Source organism: Mustela lutreola, chromosome 6 (genome assembly GCF_030435805.1).
Source record: "Mustela lutreola isolate mMusLut2 chromosome 6, mMusLut2.pri, whole genome shotgun sequence".
Classification (NCBI taxonomy): Eukaryota; Metazoa; Chordata; class Mammalia; order Carnivora; family Mustelidae; genus Mustela; species Mustela lutreola.
In genome coordinates this window covers 150,486,468-150,506,107 of record NC_081295.1, presented here as the reverse complement: position 1 = coordinate 150,506,107, position 19,640 = coordinate 150,486,468, and positions in this window count along the sequence as shown.

Genomic DNA, 19,640 nt, shown 5'->3' with positions numbered 1-19,640 from the left:
TTGCTGGAAAGCACAGGCTGTGTTCCTGACTGTCCTGTCTGGACAATTGCCAGAAAACAATACTTGCATTTTAAGAGAAGGGCTGTGGAGAGGCCACAGGGCCCTGTGTGTCTCAGGCAGCAGTCAGACCCAGGGCTGAATGACCTCACAGATACCTGGAAAGTGTCATTCTTCAGAGCTGTCAGATGAGAAAATGAGGTCCCAGTAAGAGATTTTCTAGGTACTGAGGTACATAAACATTGGTGGGGATGGAGGGGAAGGGGGGTTGGAGGAATGAGAAGATGCACTAGGAAGAACTTCTGAGGTACCCTGGTATTATGCGGAACTTGTTTGTGTCAGAGGAATGTCTCCCATTTTCTTCTAGGGTGTTGACGTCATGTTCAAATTTAACAATCCCAATATCATCTTAAACGGGAAAGGAAAAGATGCCCGTAAATAAATAAACTTGTTTTCCTGGACCCTGGCAACCCAATACGTTGAAATATGTTGACTTGGGGGATCTAGGAAGAGGTTTGGGGACGGAGATCCATTTTCTCCTAGGTGCACCGACTTTTCATGTTACCAGATGTAAGTACGTTCTATCTGGATAACTTGGAAACCGGTGAGAAGACAATCCCCTGGGTATCCCCAGATGTAAAAGGAAGAGTTCAAAAGAAAAGTGGAATTAAAAACGTCCTTGAGAAAATGACAGGTGAATTCATGTGGAGGATAGGATTAGTGCACATAGGAATACAAGACCTTGTAATAGGCTTACTGGGAATTTAGTTTAGGGAGACTTTATCATATTTATTTACATATCTCTCCTCTTTCCCGAATTTTGAAGGCATCTTTGTCTGCCTCACTTTCTGGAAGCAGGTTACAATTATCCTAAGTCAAAGCCAGCTATTTTGAAACCTTTGAGTATAATTAAATTTTATATTGAGATTTAATTAAATTCTTAATTAAATTCCATATTTAGAATTTTCATAAATTTGTAATTCTAAGTGTAGTGAATTTTAAATGAAAAAAAAAATTAGTGAGTAAGTTCATTGTGGATTACACCTGTACCTTGCACTTGCCCTGGCAGGAACAGGATTCTAGAATGACGCGCTGTCAGCTGCCGTGGGTCGTAGCTGGTGGGTCTGGAAGGACAGCGTGTCTCCATCCAAGCTGCTAAGGGAGGGGAGAATCTCTTGATTTTTTTTTTTTTTACAGGGATGAGGCAGTATGATACCTGAATGAGTTTGAGAAGTCAAATAATTTCCTGTTTGGCACAGCCCTTCTTTGTTTGGTGGTCTTTCTACAGTAGTCCGCTGATGCCCCTCAGGGTCCCTATGTCTCTGTGCTTTTTCTGCCTTCTGTGCACTCCCCCAAACTACCCCTCCCACTGCCCCCCACAGCCTGCTCTCAGAAAGCCTCCTGGATAGGCTTAACCAAACTTAGCGAATAAAAATATAGGCTGCCCAGCTAAGTTTGACTCTTGGATAAGCAGTGAATAATGTTTTAGTATGACAAGATGTCTAAATATTACATGAATATACTTACACCAAAAAATACTTGTTGTTTATTGGAAATTCAAATTTAACCAGTGCCCTGTATTTAATCCAGCACCCTCTTTCTGGAGCACAGTCGCACTTAAGTATACATAATTGAGAAAAGCCCCATCTTTCACCCAAGGGCATGTGTATTTTTATGTCAGTCAGAAATTTAGGTGAGAAGTAGGTAGGCTAATGTTGAAATTTCAGGCACCCATTAAGGTACTGGTTCTCCATCTTGGCTGCATATTATAATCACCTGCAGAGCTTTGAAAATCACAATGGCCAGGCCAAAACCCAGACTAATTAAATCAAAATCTCTGAGGGTGGGACCTAGGCATCAGTATTGTTTAAAGCTCTCTAGTGATTCGAAAGTGCAGCCAAGTTTATAAACCACTGAGCTAAGAAAGGGTTCTCAACCGCGGCTGCACAGAAGAACCATCTAGAGAATTGAAAAAAACAAAAAGCAAAAAACAAAACAAAAACCAGAAAAACGTACTCATGTCTGGACCCCAACCCCAGAGGCTCTGACTTAATTGGCTCGCGTGGGAGTCTGGCATCCATAATTTTTAAACCTCCCTGGGTGACAGAGAACCACTGTGCAGAAAAGTCTCTTGAGCAATGGGTCATCTCCATACTGTGTAAACTTACTCCGCTGTCCTCCTGTGCCCACCTCGAGAGCTCTCCTTGATGCTTGGTTTCTGTGAGAAGAGTCCATCTTCTCCCAGTGGCATCGAATTTGTCTACTGCCCGATACAAATCAGGGTTTTATATTTCAGGGACACTTGGGATGCCCCTGACAGTTGCCATGGGGGAAAAAAATCAGATGTGACTGTGTAGTACTGAAAGCATTTTTTTTTTTTTTTTAAAGGACTAAAGTAAATGATATCCTGCTGGGCCAGAAGGGTAGATTAGGGAGTTGCCATGAAATAAGTGGTTATCAGGAGATCCGGAAAACCAAAGAGAGAAAGAGGCTGGATCTAAAAATAATGGTGAAAGGAAAGAAAAATTCCAGAAAAATATCAAGTAGGTTGAGAATGAAAATATTAAGAAGGATCCAATGAACCAAATGATCCAATAATGAACCAAATTAAGCTTAGCTTGATAGAAGAGGGTTTTTTGTTGTTGTTGTTTTATTTTGCTTTTTTGCCACAAACCAAAACAGAACTTAGGAATTTGGTATGTCTGAGTGACAAGCAGCAACTGGGAGGGACCAGCTCCTCTGAGCAAAGTTGGCTGAAATCAAACTCACAAATGCTGTTTAGAAAACGGACGGTGGGGCGCCTGGGTGGCTCAGTAGGTTAAGCCACTGCCTTCCGCTCGGGTCATGATCTCAGGGTCCTGGGATCGAGTCCCGCATCGGGCTCTCTGCTCAGCAGGGAGCCTGCTTCCTTCTCTCTCTCTCTGCCTGCCTCTCAGTGTACTTGTAATTTCTCTCTGTCAAATAAATAAATAAAATCTTTAAAAAAAAAAAAAAAAGAAAACGGACGGTGGACATTGGTAGACATCAGCTCTGCATCATTCGTGACCCCCACTGTTACCCAACGTGGCCTTACAGCGAGACGTATTTGTTCCTTTGCCATAGCTTGTGTGGTTCGGAAAATGGGAACCCCTTAAAGCACTAGACCTGAGGAGACCATAACTAAACTAAGAAGAGTTCTGGCTGTGGTCAGGTGCCGGAAAGAACACAGAGCAGGTGCCAAAGGTCCATGGGAAGAAGAGTAGGAGCAGAATGCAGCTGGGCTGAGGTCAGGGTCTGAGGAACATGAGATGCTGAGTCCTCCTGTGTGCGTGTGTGTGTGTGTGTGTTGAGTACAAGCCCAGGTGAGGGGCAGCAGGAGTTGAGAAGTAGGTAGAACCAGAAAAACTTGGAAATACCGGCTAAAATTACAGAGGATGTATCTAGATTGCTTTCTGCTGAGTCCGAGCCTCCCTTCCAGACCCTGTGACCCTCCTCCAAGAGCATGGCTCTGTGGCTTGATCCAGACTTGGATCTGTAGGTCACCAGGTTGGTGGGATGCACGAGCCTTGGGCAGAGTCTCTCGGGACTGAGGTCGCCTTGCTCAGGGTCACTGCCACAGGAGCAACCCCCAGACTCGTGTTTTGTACGGTGTGACCCCACAGGGCCTGTCTCACAGCTGGTTGGGATAGGAGTGGGTATTTTACTATAAGACGGAGAGACTTTGGGCTGGCCCCTACCTAGAATTTTGTTCAGAGAAAGAGAAACAGAACCCATCAGATTTCTCTCCTGTAACAAATACATTCAGATGGTGGGAAGGGGGCTGCTCAGGGTAAAGCAGGGACAAGAGAGCCCATGGTGGGTCGTGTTTAAGGGGATTGGAAAACTTGATGACAGAAAGGCAGCTGATGATCGAAAATAAAGTGGCAGAGATGTGCTGAGAAACGAGGAGATAAGGAAAGAAAAGAGATAATGCTGCTTTGGAGAGGGAGAGTCGCTGAACCTCAGTTGCTGAGGTAGCTGTGTTAATTTCTAGAGTTTTGCAGTTTGCGGTCCAGTTCCAGTCCGTGAGGATCCTTACAACAGCACTCTGTCCCCTTTTCTTGTATTCTGAATGGATCTCTGTTGCCCTAACCACAAGCATCCAACGAAAACAGAAGGGCACAAAGCAGTTTGTGGTTCCCAGTGGGAAGGGCTCCTAGTAAATGGGCACTTGAGAAAAATCCCCCCTCTTCTCAACACCCTTAATGGGTCACCATAGTGACCGGTCTAGAGTGCTGTAGCAGTGCTCTGGGCATCTTCTTGGGGCTGTTTGTTCTCTGGTTCTTCAGAGCTCCCCCCCCACCCCCACCCCACCAAGTCTCCTAGCTTGTGAATATTTTGCCAGCTGTCCCAGGCTTCCAACTATAGGTTGCTATAATTTATAATGTCACAATAATCTTTTAAGCCATTGTTAATTTCAGCCCCGGTCCCAAGTAGAACACCTATCCAGATGGTCTTGGGCAGTAACTCAAGTCGTAACACTTGGGTTTACAGCAGTAAAGAAGTTCACGTCACCTTGGGCTTACCCTTCCTGTGCCTTGCGCTCCTTATCTGTAAAATGGTGATCATGACTGCAACTATGAAGAATTAAATGAATTCATGCATGTGAAGCATTGAGAAGACTATCCAGGGAATATTAAATACTAACATAGGAGCGATTGTGTTGCATGCTCCCCTCTACTCTCAGGGACTCTGTTCTTTGTCTAAACGCACCCACCCACCTCCCTAACTTGGATGCCTATTAGAGGTGACAGGGTCCCTTTATGGTAGGCCTGCTGTCCTTGACTTGACACCCTCGTTATGCTGAGAACCTTCTCTTTCCATTGCCAGACTTACTTTGCATATGTCTGGAAGGCACTCCATGGTTGTTTTTGTTTGTTTGTTTGTTTTTGCTGAGGAGCCCATCTTATCTTGGATTTTCTGGAAACCGTACCTCACCTTTGTTGACCAACCCATTTGGAATTCCAGTGAAAGGGAGTTCAGGCTTCTCAAAGTAGGATTATTTTAGGCAATTCTGTCTTCAAAATGATCATAGACCTTTCTTCCCCCATTTCACCCAATGGTCACTATAAAGCATGGCCACTGTGTCAGCATCCTAGCTCAGAATGAAGCAATGTCGATCCGTGTATCCTCTGGTCACTATCTGGGCTGCCGAAAAGATCAAAAATCCAAACATAAAATGACTAACCATGACTAACTAACATCAATAAAGTAATAATGACCATTTACTAGGTATAATCCCCCAAACCAAGGCATCATGCTGACTGCTTTATACAAATTATTTCCTTCAGTCCTTCCACAAATCTTGGAGATAAATGTTTTCAATTTTATTTTTGTTGATGGGGAAACTAAAGCCTCAAGAGGTTCACTGACGTTTCCAAAGTGAAGAGCAAGAAAGTGACAAAGTCAGGATCGGAACCCAGGTCCATGCGCCTGGGAAGCCCAAGCTATTGGCTTTTGCACCACATGGGACAGGAGGACCCAAACCGTAACTACTTGGCCTTTGTGAGGAGTCTCCAGCTTCCATGGGTGTCAGCCCCATTCTGAGGCGCTTACAAACCACCACAAAGAGAAAAACAGACTTGAGGAATAAATGGAAGAATGCGGAGCTCATTCGCACCTTCTTTTTTATGTTCCATTTTTAAGGACGGCAATAAACAACTAGGCAGGGTCTCCTTTTTTGGACAATCTGATGCTAAGCTAAAACATTAGGTATATATTTGGAAGATCCAAAAGGTTGGTACAGAGATTTAAAAAACAAAGCAGGCCATTGATCATATATATATATATATATATATATATATATATATATATATAGACACGTTGCAAATGAATTTTATTTGGTTTCCAGAATTCTCTGTGAATGTCCAGAGACCCCTTCAAGTCAATGATGGCCCTCTGGAGGGTCGTGAAAGCAGGCAGGGAATCTCTGTCTCCACTCCCCCTACCCATGCCCCTGTTGGTACCCTTGCTCTTGCTATACGCTTTCAAGAGGGAGGGAGTGATCACATTTTGTTTACAAGAGTATAGAGGAGGGGAAGGGAGATAGCTTTTTCTTCTAAAAGAGTGATTCTTGACATAGCTCTGTGGCTTAGTCACCTTGTTTCCTTCATGAGATGTTTCCAGGGCACTGAACATGGTACCCATAAGGACTGCAGTTTTTGCTGGCGCAAAACTTTTTGGTGGGGAGATTGTATGTCAAACTCTGTCCCTCCTGCAGTCATAGCAGTTGCCTGCCAATCTGCCCAGCTGGCTCAGGGCCTGACTATTTTGATATTTTAAAAAAAGGAGAGAAGAAGCCTTTCTCCCTTTGCTCTCCCCTGCCTCCCCCTTCCCCCCGATATTTCACAAAACCATGCGGATTTGCTGAACAGGTCTGTAAAATTAATTATACTGTGAGTGCTTGGTAACCAATGAATTGTAAATTGTGCATTATTAAAACAGCATCAGAGCTCTGACTGATCTATTATTCTTTGGGGAATGAACAAAGATAAGAGCTTTATGTGCTTTGGAGGTCTTTCTTGCCACCCTACAGCAGGCATGGAGAGGAAATATCAAGTAGTTTTGCATTTTGTTTTCTTTTTCTGCAAGTTGAATTAAATAAAAAGGGTATCTCCCTCCCCCCCCCCCCATTAAATTGTTACATGCTCCCTCCCTGTTCTGCGTGTAGCATCTAATATGGTAGTGGGCACTGAGTAAATGCTATTATGCAGTGATCGCGATGATATGTTTCCATATATGCTCAGACACAAACACAGTGCCTGTCAACCTCATGTGAACAGGAAATACATGAGATGACATGGCATCGTAATCAAATACATTGTGTCGATGTAGTGCTTCTCTACAGCGGCTCAGGAAGAATTCCGAGTAAACAGTAGGACACATAAAAAAAATATCGGCTGAGTATGTGCCAGGGGCCTTGTGGCTTCAGCTGGATTAAAAAAAAAAAAAAGATTCTGGAAGAAACGGTTTTTCTTGTCTCTTCCTTCTAGACACGATCACCCCTGGGATTTGCTTGTGAACCGCTCCTTCTACTGAACTATCTCCCCCGTGCAGAATTTCTCCGTGGCTTCCTATCTGCGGTGATGATTCCTTCCAGGCACTCTGCACAGCTCTCCATGGAAACTTTCTCTTTCCGTGACTGACCAAGCCTGCGGTCCCTGGGAATGGAAGTGCCGGTCAGTCACGCGGCGCTCGCCTTAGGAGCAGCCATTCTAGCTAAGAGAATCAGGACAGGCATGAGCACGCAAACACACACACACACACACACACACACACACACACACACACACACACCCCGCCCCCCTCTAAACAGAAACATTTATAAACCCACCATTTCAGGAGGGAATAGGATGTCTCCGAACAGGGCTGCCCCAAATGCCATGCAGAACCACGTATGTAATTTGTGGGACGCAGTGCAAATAGACCATGTGAGCCCCTTGGTTCAACAATTGGGAAGCATTTCGAGACGGTAACAGCAAAGCATTGGCCTGAATGCAGGCCCCGTACAGCTGCTCAGGTTGCACACCCAGGAACCCGGCCCTGCGGTAGAGGAGGGGGTGGGGGGAACATTTGCCCAATGGGGTTTTTTTTTGGGGGGGGGAGGAAGTTCTGTATTTTTGATGCATTTTCATCTTCACGTGGCCAAATTGGTTGGGCCATAAGACACTTAACAGCATTTCTTCCACCCAGAGAAAGACAGTGAGAGCCACACAGTCTTTTTCCCATGAGGAGACGCGAAGGGATCTCGTCTCGAGTCTGCCCGGACAGCAGCCGGGTTCTCGGTGTGGACTGCTCTGGTCCAGAGCGGGCCGACGGCGGGGCGGAGCTTCACCATCTAGTCTGAGAAGGCTGTGGGCAGTAGCGCGGAGCTCAGCGCAGCCGCAGGGGGCGGATGGCCACACAGGGAGATTGCGTGGAACGGTAGACAGAAATCAACTCACTCACAGACCCCGATCTTAGACCCAGCCTCCGGGTTGTTCTGAGCACTGCGTTGTTGCTGCCTTCTCAATCGCCAAAGAACTCCTGTGATTTTGAAGGAAAGATAACAATAGTTGGTTCTGTGTTGTTTTTAACGAGCGCGTTCTCACCTACTCCTCCTATAGGAGTTTGGTATAGGAGGTGGGGAAGATGAGCAGAGGAAATGAGCATAGAGCCGGCACGATTTTATTAGGGGGGAGGGGAAGCATCGTACACGTGGTTTGGGGGTACGCAATCACAGCAGAGCGCAGCTGGTGGAGGCGGGCAGCGGGGTCGGAGGGCTGGGGTGCTAGCGAGCTGTACCCAGCACCGCCCCCCGCCCCAGGTCTAACTTCCTGCAAGGCCTTCCGATTTCTCTGTGACCCTGCCACCTCTGAGGACCTCCAGCCCTCCCTGTTGTCCTTAAAGGACAGATGTGTGCAGCTGGGCAAGCCTACGGAGTAAGTTGGCTTCCAGATCCCTTATCACCAGAATCACACACTTGCAATTTCAGGGAATGAATAGACCATCCCAGAAGGGGCAAAGGTCTGGGTGATAAATTTGGTTAAGACGGGAAAATTAGGACAAAAACAAAAAACACAATAGCACATCTTGTAACTCATGTGTGGCTTTGTTGTTGTGGAAAATGGGTTTTGCTTTTGCCCCAGAAGACCAGCAGAGAGATTGTATTCCTGAGGGGTGGGGAGGTTGAAGTACTAGTCTAACAGTACTAGTACTTCAGCTAGTGGACTAGTCTTTGCTGGACATCAGAACAGGGGCCAGAAGATCCCACCTGCCCCCAGACAGGGAGAAGCGGCTCCTTCAGGCATCGGACCCTGTTTATGAGTGCAGTGTGCCCTAAAATTCAAAAGAGGGCAGCAGATAACTGACACAGCCCATCGCACCAGGAAGGCACGAAACCTGAGGAATGTCAGCAGGAAAATTTGCTGCTTTATCAAAACTCACGTCATGCAAGCGTTAGCCACGCCAGAAATGTGTGTTTCTACCACCCTGTGCTTAATGTAAAAGCAAATATTTGATAAATGGACTTTCATGAGCTTTGGTGGTGTTGAGGGCAAGCGTAGGCCTCAGCAGCCTCATGCTACCAGACTTGCCGATATAAAAATCTGTGATGGCAATGTTGGGAGGTCAGGGCCCCAGGACGAGAGAAATGGCCATACCCTCTGATGGGAGAGACCGCCTGTGTGTTTGGTGCTTTGCTGTGAGGGCTTTTCCTGCTTCTCTGAAATGAGCAGGACCCTCCCCACCAAGTGTGTGCTGTCGCTTCCTACCTGCTAAATTCCACAGAGTGTGAGGCTCGCAGGAAGTGGGAGAAGGCGATTCTCTGTGACATTTCCATGGCTTCCAGAAGACAGAAAGTTTGTGACAGGGAAGACAGACCCACTCTGGTTCCCAGTCAGGACATCGGGATTTTGAAGACGCTGGGGGCACACGGAATGAAAAAAGGAGGAAATTGTTGAAAGGAGGGAAAGCTGAAGTTCTCAGGTGAAATTGCAGCCCTCAGCCTAATACCACGGAGTGAAAGTATTAGGATTTCATCCCTGGGATCACGCAGTGGACTGCTTTATGATCGTACTTCCTAAAAAGAGGGATAATCTGGAGTCAACCCCAAACACAGCTTCACAGAGAAGTTCTCCTGTTTCTCCTGTGTCTTCCAGTAGGGAGTAACAGTGAACAAAAAGGAAATCTTATTTTAAAAATAAACCCTGAAATGAGATTGCCAGACTTCCAAGATCTACAAGAGTCTTTTTTTATTTGACCTGGCTTTAAGTAATTATTTTTACCCTTCATTTTTCTTTTAAAGCGTTTTAAAATCATTTTGATTCTACCAAGAGGGCATGAAACTACATCAGGAATCTAGAAAATGTTGCCTCTGAAAAGTTGAATTCTGTTTAGTTTTAGCATGTTTGTGATTTCTAGAAAGAATTGAAGATTTTTTAAAAATTCCATCAACAAGTTAGACTGCTTAAACTGTGAAGAGTTTCCATTAAGACTTGAGAAAATGCACATTATCTTTTTTTTTTTTTTCACCTAAAAATTAACAGCTGCTTCAGTGTCTGGGTGCCCACCTGATGCCAAACAAAGGGTTTCTGAGAAACATGCCCTAAAACTTTGGGCTGATTTAATATTAAACAATTGCTATGGAGCTGAGAAAATCAGCCCCTTTATAGATGCTGGTGAACAGAGGATCCTCTTTATATGTATAATAATAAAAACCAGACTTGGCAAGAGCTCACAGGTCTGCAGTGACTGTGCATTTCTTTGTATTCCCTAAAATAAATGAGGCAGGAGGTGATTTTTTTTTTTTTACTGGTGTTTCTCATGTCATGAAGTTAGAACTGCAAATTGACAAACAAATTAGAAAGGTCCCTAGTGTCCTGCAAGGTCACTAAGGAATTATGGGGTTTGGGTAGGTATCCTTGGAGTCTGCTTGTAGGATAGTCTAGAACGATCATGAGATCTTGCACTTGAAAATAACTCTCGACGAAAAGATGCAAGACTCTTTTCCAGAGGAGTCATCTCTGGAGCTTAAAAGAAAAAAAAAAAGTTTTGTTCTCTTAGGAACATAGCCCTCTTGGGGATGACCTCAGTCCTCAAATTACAAATGCAAAAAAACAAAAGGCCATGTTTACAGAATTTTTTTCTAAGAGGAAACTGATCTGCAAGAAAGAAAAAAAATACAAAATACGTGCATCAGGATAAATGGGAGCCTGATAATATAAATTAACTGTATTCTCTATTGAACTTAATAAAGTCAAGGAGATGACAATTTGGAAGATCTGAGTTTTGCTGACAGGTCTGCCCGACCTCATGTCTCCTTACAAAAGGCATATTTTTACATTTCTGAGCCTCAGTTTCCTTGTCAGAAAAATGAGGGCATTTGCTTTTACTTCAAAATTCTTATTTTATGATTCACTGAAGTGTTGCAGTGAATGCAACAAACTTCCAAACACTGGGCTCTGTACCTTGTTGAATTAATCTTGGCTTTACTGACGGCAGAGCGTAGCTACCAGAAAGGACATGACACGTATATTATAAAGGGCATCCTTTGCTAAGCCCTGCAGAAATGCACAAGTTTTATGCTCTTTTCAACTTAGTCTGTCTCTCACATACTACTCAGTATGCTGCATACTGTGCCTTGTGTAATGTCTTTGGTTTCAAAACTGTTTCTCTAGTCGGGGAGTGTTATGAGGACCCTGGCTTATTTAGCGCTGAGTCTGGGAATCTGTGGGTAGGGTTCTTCCCCTGACCCCTTCCTCAGCATCTGTCTCCATCCTGCAGCACTCAGCTATGCATAAGAACATCGACCGAAAAGCAACCAAGCATTGCACCTGACCGTGTGAGCAGCAAAGTCAACAGCTATTAAGGCCCCCTGGTTTAATTTCCCATAATCATCAATTTTCCTCTGCCTTCTGGCCCCTGCCGTTCCTCCTTGCCTCTCAGACTCCTATCTGCTCTCCAACCCTTCTTCCGTTAAGGTTTATGTCATTTATGTCTTCGGTTCACAGAGTACCTCTGGTTTATTCTGGAGAGAAACAGAGGGTTGAAAATCCCAGAAGTATTGGTGCATTTATAGAATTTTTTGTCCTCCACACTGAGGACGACCCAGGTGCACGTACACCCCTTGCTCCTCTGTCTTTGTGAACCCCATTTTCATAACGTTAGAGGGCACCCATATATTTACGTCTCACAAGATGAATAGAAGAAAGGAACTAAATGATACCCAAGGACTCCCATGCTCGCTTAAAATCTTTGCACTCCTGATTCGCGCCTTTATGCGAGTCCTATTGCTAAGTATTGTGACCCCATTATAAAAGGAAGTTTAAAAAAGGCTCAGAGAGATAAAGTACCTTGCCCAAGGGCACACAGTAAGTGGCAGAGCTCAGAATCGAATTCCACAGACCTACAGATGTTTCCTTTCTCCAGTTCTTATTCAATTTTTGAAAAACTGAAGCTATACTTTCCACTCCTTTTAAATTCATAAAAATCATATACAGTTTTATGAAGGAGAAATCTGTTATAGGAAATTAAGGCACAATTGTACTCTATCCCAATTTTACAAGCACATGGTATTTTAACATTTGATAAGCATTAAGCAGGACAGCTCAAAAGCAGACAAACACAGCAGTTGGTACCAGACCTGACTGCTTTTCTATACTACACTATGGGTCATCTTTAGGATGATAGCATATACTGGGGAAAATGAAGTATTTTTTTTCTAAATTTGTTTATCCAGAAGACTCTCCTGACTGTTAAAATAATATTGCTCAGGGTGGCTCAGTCGGTTGAGTATCTGCCTTCCACTAAGGTCATGATCCCGGGGTCCTGGGATTGAACACTGCGTCGGGCTCCCTGCTCAGTGGGGAGTCTGTATCTCCCTCACATCTGCCCACCGTTCCCCCTGTTTGTGTGCTTTATCAAATAAATAAGCACAATCTTTAAAAAAATAAGTAATATTGCTAATTGCTGCCTATACAGGCAGACCTTCTCCAGACATTTTCTAGGGCATCACATAGATGTAATGAGAGGACATAATGATTTAGAGGGACACAGAAGAAGATAGAAAACGTCCTCTTTCTTTTGTGCCTTTTTTTTTAGAAAATTGAAGGTTTAGTGTGGTAGGTAAAGCCAAGGTTATGATGCATGTTTTGACTCAAAGAGATTACTGAGTATGGAGGACTCAACATCTTGATGGCATGTGTGTCTCAGGGATCACACCACAGTCTCGCCCGTTTCAAGCAGCTCTCTCCTAGGCATCCCCTACCAGCACCGAATTCCTTTCTCCCACTGGATATTTTTGCCATGACCTTTTGTTGATATTTTATTAACCTCTCCTGTTCACTTGATCAGAGCTTCTGCAACACTGGAAAGCGATGTCAAATAACAGGAGAAATAACACCACGCGTGGCCCAACAACAGCAACTTAAGCCTCTGTAACATGGGATATCTTATAACACTGTTTCTCAAAGTGGGGTTCCTGGGAGACTCGCCTCTGATTTGCCAGGGAAAAGCTAAAATGCAGATGCTTGTCTCCTGCCCTCTACCTGATCAGTCAGAATCTCAATGGTAAGAGGGAGGGAGGGAGGGGTGAAAGTCAGGAATCGAACATTTTTAGTCGTCGGGGCACCTGGGTGGCTCAGTGGGTTAAAGCCTCTGCCTTCGACTCAGGTCCTGATCCCAGGATCCTGGGATCGAGCCCCGCATCAGGCTCTCTGCTCAGCCGGGAGCCTGCTTCCCTCTCTCTCTGTCTGCCTCTCTGCCTACTTGTGATCTCTGTCTGTCAAATAAACAAATAAAATCTTTAAAAAAATGTTTTTTAAATCTCTAGAGATCTCCAAATTATAACCAGTGTTATAAAATATTTTCATCTATGTTACTCTCTCATCTTTCAGAAGCCCTCTTGCTTGGTAATTATTAATGCACAGCCATTTACGGATGAGGCCATTGGAACTTGGAGAAGTGACTTGCCTGAGGGGACACACGCAGCAGGCTGTGGCACTCTGAGCCCCTCCCCCCTCCCTAGACCGTGGGGGGGTCTGCACGCACAGATGGGGGGGGCGCTGATAACATAGGGCTGAAATTCTTTCATGCTTTTGGTGCCGTGGCTAAAAATTCATCACCAGACCCAAAGTCACATAGATTTTCTCTTGTTTTCCTCTAGAAGTTTTACACTTTTGGACTTACACTTGAGTCTAAGATCCATTCTGAATCAATCTCTTTGAAAGGTCCAACGTCTTGCTCAAAGTTCAGTTTTTGAGCTGGACTTTTGAAGATTCCTTCAGACTTTTGAGCTGGATGTCTAATCAGTCCAGCATCTTCTATAGAAAAGTCTATCCTTTCTCCAGGGAATGAATGGTCTGTGCTCTTTTGTCAACAAACTTTGAAATACTTGATACATTGTTGTAAAAGCACATTACCAGGGTGCCTGGGTGTGGTTCAGTCCCTTAAGCTTCTGTTTTAGGCTCAGGTCATGATCTCTGGGTCCTGAGATAGAGCCCCCAAGTCGGGCTCCCTGCTCAGCGGGGAGTCTGCTTCTCCCTTTGCCCCCTCCGCCAGCTTGTACACACACACTCTCTCTCTCTCTCAAGTAAATAAATAAAATCTAAAAAATAAAATGTATGTTACCTCTGTTTTTTTTTTATTTTAAAAACACAGCCAGCTGGGTGCTGTGTTTAATGGTTATTTGCTTCAGATTCGAACCCCAGCTTCTTACAATGTGAGGCAAGTTGTAGATTAGAATATAGACCGAATATTAAGAGTAGACCACCTAAGTAAGAGTAAACTGGAATAGAATCCAGCCATACTGAGTCTGTGGCTAGGGACTGTGGATTAGAGAGAGAGAGAGAGAGAGAGAAACCAGACTCTACGCCTGACTGCAGCCCTCTACCTTTCAGGCTTCTGTCTTCTTCACTGGAAAATTAGAGACCCGTTAACCAGACAGACCCCAGGTTACTAACCTTCTGATTCTACTTCTAGGACCCCAGATCATAAGAGTGGAAATGAAATTTTTTGTCCCTAGAATATTTTCCCTCTCATGGCAAGCCTCGCCCTTTTAGAACGGGCTAGTGAGAATTCTTTGCATTTACTGGGGCTGATCTATCCATGCCTTTCGCCTGGGCTATGAGAACAGAGACCTAAGGCACATCTGCAGAGACCTGATCCTACTATCTTCTTGAGTGCCCCCTGCCTGCTGCTTGCTCTGCAGACCCGTCCCAGCCTATACCCATGCAGTCTTCCCTCCTTGCCTCACATTTTCATCTCTGGGGCTGAGGTGTCTTTGTTGACTCATGAACTTGGGTCAGTCATATTTCTTTCTTCGGGATGCACAATTGCTCTGCCTCTCTCTTCTCTTTCTCAGTCTCCCCTTCCAACTCTCTTGGCCCAAGGCTGACCACACTCCCCTCATTCTCAAGAACACACAGCTTATCTATTTTTCATGTTTAAGGCAGCCAAAGGCTTTTAAAAGATATTGAAAACCCCTCAACCACAATTTTGAGTTGCAAAGAATTTGCTAGATTTGCTGGCACAGAGAATTACAGGAATGTTCTTCTGGTACTTTGTGGTCTGGAATCCCTGGAGGGTCAGGGATCTACAGGGAACACAGACATGTGAAAATAATTACACTACAGTGTGTGTGTGGGGGGGTGGCTGTTTTGGGGGTGAGGAAGAGAAACATCATATAATTTTTGCAGAAATGGTCAAAGGATGGTGAGGAGTTTAAGCAGCCCAGAGTGAGAGGGGAAGTCAAGGGATGCAGGCAGAGGTAACACCATTTGTAAAGGAAGGGAAGCATGAAACAGTAGGTCCTTTTGGCAGTGGACACATTAACCCTTACCCACAGATGGGTAAGTTAGCCAGTTTGGCTGGCTGGGCGGGTGTCTCTCCCCCAGACCCACGTTCCATGTTCCATGTATATGCTCCCTGAGTCTGCTCTCTTCCTAACTCCCAGGACATCAGTCTTACACTGTCAAGGTTAGGGAGATAAGCATGCTTTGCTGTGTAGCATGTACAGGAGAAAACCTTAGTTACGGTGGCAGCGTAGAATGTGTGCTTGAGGGCAGCCAGAAGTGGAGGAGAGAAAGGACAGCTGGGACATGACGCTCCACGCATCCCTACACCCAGGTCCTGGGGCAGGAAGAGGACCATGCTTAGCCCCAGGTTCTTTTTGAATCTTACCGAGCAGCTCCAAGGAGGAGGCCATGTGCCAGGTGTGACTGTGGGGATCTGAAGGCAGCATGGGGCTTGCCGTGCTCCCCTGGCAATGACAGTGTCTTCTGGGAACTTAACTGGTTGGCACCTTGATCTTGGACTGTGAGTCTCAGAACTGCGAGAAATAAATATTTGTTGTTTGAGCCCCTGGGCTTATGGCTGACTGAGACAATAAGGAATAATCTAGAAAGAATGGCAGGTTTTAGGGGGAGACCACAAAATCTTGTTTCAAATCTACTGTGCTTCAGAGGTAGAGAGGCCCAGAAGGCACTTAGATACAGTGGTCGGAAGCCCAGCTGAGACACAGTGTGCATAAAAGGCCAACAAAGAACAACCGAGGGCACTACCAAGAGGCTCCCTAAGGGGGACATTCTTCATTCTGGTCCACAAATATTTTACAAGACCCTGATTAGGCCCTGAAAGACAGGCAAATAAGAACCTCAAAGAGCCTTCTACTTCAAGGAGCCTACCTAGTTTTAACGACAGCCACGGACTCAGGTTCGGCAGGTATGAAAAGTATTTCTAGGAACCCTTGATGAAATAAGGTGTCAAACTCACGTCTACAAGTTTAGGTCAGTTTCCTGGACTGTCTGTGAGTTTGACATGTAGGTACGTCCCTCTTTTTTTATTTTTCTTTTATTCTTCAGATTACTTAATGAATTTCAACCAAATTCTAAGATATGATAAACATGACATTTGATTTCCTTGTTCTTTATTTTCCGTCCTGGTTTATGCTTAAACATGACATGATTGGCTCACAGCCATCCAAAAATGAGGAATGCATTTTTATGCACTAAGATCTTCAATGGTAAGAATTAAAGTAGAGAGGAAAAAAGAAGGTTAACATGGTTTACTTGTTTTTTTTAAAGGGTAACTCCTTTTTGAAAAATATTTTTCTGTATGTTCATTAATTATTTTTAGGTAAACACACATAGGCATACACACAATTATAGCCTCTCAATTGACTGCCACAGTTTACAGAAGAAATAGTAAATATTTAAGAAAATACTTAAAACATTTAAGCAAATAAATAAATTTTAAGAAATAAAATTTAAGAAATGTTCTAAAATGTGAATTTGCAGAAATGTATGTAGACTCCAATAATTCCATTGGAAATTAAACTTTGCAATTAGAGAGAATTTCAAAATGTGAACTTAATACACGTGCTTGAAGTGCTAATACACACTTTATATCATAAGAAATTGAGAAACCTTAATTTAAAGCAAATAAAGGTGTCTAGTTTCACCAGGAATTTGCATATGTCACGAGTGCTTGTGGAATTAATCTCTTAGAAAATTCTTTTCTAATGTGTGAGATTTCTTATTGGGAACAAATTCAGAATCAAGTGGATTGGCATAGAAAATAGGTTCTTGCGTCTCTCTATTTAAACATTTTACGTTTAATTCTCCTTCAGTTACATTTTAGCTACTCGAATATAAGTGACATGTTTTGTTCTTCTTTCCACAGAAACTGGTGTGTTTACTTTTATGGACTCAGAGGAGCTTTTCAAATTAACTTCAATTTTTAACAGCCTTTTTTTCATATCCCATGTGTGAATTTACTGTGGAGACTTATGAACCATGGAACTGCCTTCAGCCGCCTACTGGTGAGTTGCTTTGCTTAGGTGAGTGTAGAAAACTTTTGGCAATGTGGCTCAGGCCCGAGTTTTAGCACCTAGGCAAAAGTTTTTAGAGCAAGCCAGGATATGAATCAGTATGAAGGAGGCACTTGAACACGACCCACACTTTTTTAAAAAATTCACTGAAACTTTGAGAGCATTTTCAATGAAGTAGATACGACTGCTGCTTGTCTCCCTTGAACAAATTAATTCTCTTTTAAAGTATCGATTGGATCAATGCTCCAAGTGTTACAATCCTAACATCTTTTGGGCAATGGTTCTAATTAATATAATTAATATTTTAGCAAGACTCATGGGTTATAACTGAAAGAAATCACCTGGGTCTGAAGAATGCCTACTGAGGACAGCCCTGTTGAGATGAACTCTGAGATGCGTGGAGTAATTTCCTGGACTTGCAAAGCAGGAAAGGGAAGGTTTTCCTTCCTTATACGCCTGGAGGTTTTGGTGTTTGGCCCTGTAGAGACCCAAGGGCTATCTGGGCTAATTAACATGTATGTAATTAAAGTGCATCAGCTAGAAAGGCAGAACCAGTTTTATTTGGCTCTATACAACTGTGAATAATTTCTTTCTCTCTACATTATTTACCTTCTGTGTAAGTGTGTGTGGGGGAGGGGGTCTAGTTTACTGGACATCCTCCTGCTGCCTGTTCCGGCAGACAGCAAAGGGCAGACGAGCTCTGCCTAGCATTCACACTAGATTTTCCTTGCGTTCGTATCACCATTTTTAAGCCACATTTTTCATCCCAGGGTAAGAAACACTGTCAATAATTGAGGTGGTCCATTAAGAGACCCTTCTTGATAATGGAAAATCGCATAACTCAGTAGAAGTCGATTAAAAACTGGAAACTTTAGACCCCTTTGCTCAGTGAAAATTTATCTTTATAGGAGGCCTTTAATATGATAGATCAAAATCGTTTGAAGTTCCAAAAATTCAGTTAGACCTTGACAGTGAACATAAAATTTTATATAGTATCAAAGTATATTAGTTCTTTGAAACGAAAAGGGTTTTTTGTTTGTTTTTTCATTCCTTTAACATGGAATGGTTTGAGATGTTCAGGATTTTATAACTGAATTAGAAATGACATCCCACTGTGGGATACTTTATTCCTTTGAAGCTTTTGAATGTGTGACGTACTCTTTGCTTGTCCCTATACAATGGAAGTAGGTAGAGTAGGAGAGAAGCAGGGCATTTCATCTGTTAAACCTAAGATCTGAATAATTAGGACTAGATAAATGACTCAAAATGTTTTTGTTGTCTGGTCACTTTGTTAGGTCACAACCAATACAATAGAATGTAGTATCTTATACAACTCTATATAATTAAAAAAAATAATAATAATGGCAGTGTCTTTAGAGATATCCAAACTCTGCAAGTATCCAAGGGAAAAATGCCAAGTCTCTAAAATGCAATGTCCATAACACTTTTCTTCCTTATTAGTGGTTTTTCGTGCCCAAAATCTGACATAAACTAAAGAGTGACATCGGTCTTCAAAAACAAAAATATTTGGCCATTTGTTTTAAGGTTCAGCACCTTCTACTATAAATTTAAACTGTACCTAACCGCTTAGGTAGGATTTGGCAGTCAGGCCTGGTGGATGCCTAACTCCAACCAACAGTACACATGTGACTTGCTTCCTACTGAAATTAAACTGCCAAGGAAAAAGAAGAAATTGTCCCCTTTATTTAATAACAAAGAACGCTATCATTCGAATTCTTCAGATTTGGAATTCCAGCAGTGTTTTCCTGTTTTCTTCTTGATGTGTGACGAGAATGAATAATACCAAAAATAAAAATAAACCTCATCTAAACAAGCAGTCCTTTGACTTTATAAGGCTCAACATCAAATATATCAAATTCTAAAAATACCAAAGACCAATGAAATGTCAAAGCTGGGGGGGGACAACATGCTGGGGATAGGACAGATTTTTAAGCCTTTCGATTTAATTGAACCTTCTAGCATTAACTTTGTTATGTTCATAGCTGCCACTTAAAGGGACTATTAAGGACCACGAGATTTCATATTCATATAAATATTTGACTTTGACCTCATAAAATGTCCCTTGGGTCTATAATACTTTCATTCTTGTATAATCTGAAACAAATCCTTTTCTTTTAAAAATCAAACAGACCACGTTACACACACAGTTGACTATTTACAAAGCACCCAATTAAATCCTACTTAATTCTCTCTAACTCTAAAAATTCCATCTAACTGGTGTGCAAAGTACTGACCACATTCAATGTGTGATGTTCACAGGCCCTGATGGTCCTATCCAACCTGGAAAATATTAACTTCG